This window comes from Tachysurus fulvidraco, chromosome 3 (assembly GCF_022655615.1).
Source record: "Tachysurus fulvidraco isolate hzauxx_2018 chromosome 3, HZAU_PFXX_2.0, whole genome shotgun sequence".
NCBI classification, from domain to species: Eukaryota; Metazoa; Chordata; class Actinopteri; order Siluriformes; family Bagridae; genus Tachysurus; species Tachysurus fulvidraco.
The window spans coordinates 29,298,130-29,298,890 of record NC_062520.1 but is presented as its reverse complement, the minus strand read 5'-3'; positions in this window follow the sequence as shown (position 1 = coordinate 29,298,890).

Here is a 761-nt window from a genome sequence, read left to right as displayed (position 1 = left end):
CAACACACTCAAGGATAGATCAATGTCGCCAGAGCGGGAAAGGGAACGGAGCAGCTCAAAAACGAGCAGCTTCAGGCAGGAAAAGCCATATCAGGGGGTTTCATTTCATGAATTCTTTAATGCGAGGTAAAGTCCAAATGGTTCCCCCAATGCACCGGTCCAAAAAAATATATATAATTGAGGACTTTTTCCAGCTTCTTTCAAAAATGACCTCCTTGCGTCTCAGAGCTTTGATGGCTTCTGGGCCGAAAGATGGAGTCGTGTCGAGTTGTAATCTACAGAGGTGTCAGGAAATGGCCCCCCAGAGGATTCCCACATATCCCACATCATTTATCCGGCTGTCTAATCTCGGGGCTCGCAGATCAATATTAGGAGGGAAAGTGAAGGGAAGGTGGAGAAACGGGAGGAAGTGAGGTCAGCTCTGGGATTGGAGTTAATTTGGGGTTCGTTGTGTAGAATGATGAATATAAGTAGGGAGTCAAACACTGTGGGTGGTGCAGTTACAGTAAAATAATCAGCCATGTGGTTAAAATGGGGTGTGGAATATGCTGTCTTTCATGGAGATGAAATGAAGTGATAAAAAAGTGACAAAGTATGAAGATAAATACCTTTCAAGTAATTAAAAAAAAAAGAATTTTTTTAAAATTTTTGATTAAACAGCAGTCAGAGAGGAGATATTGAGATGTTGTTGGTCTTGATGAATTCAAATAGGAGGTCATTTTTAAACCTTTCTTTTACAAAAAACAAAACAAACAAACAAA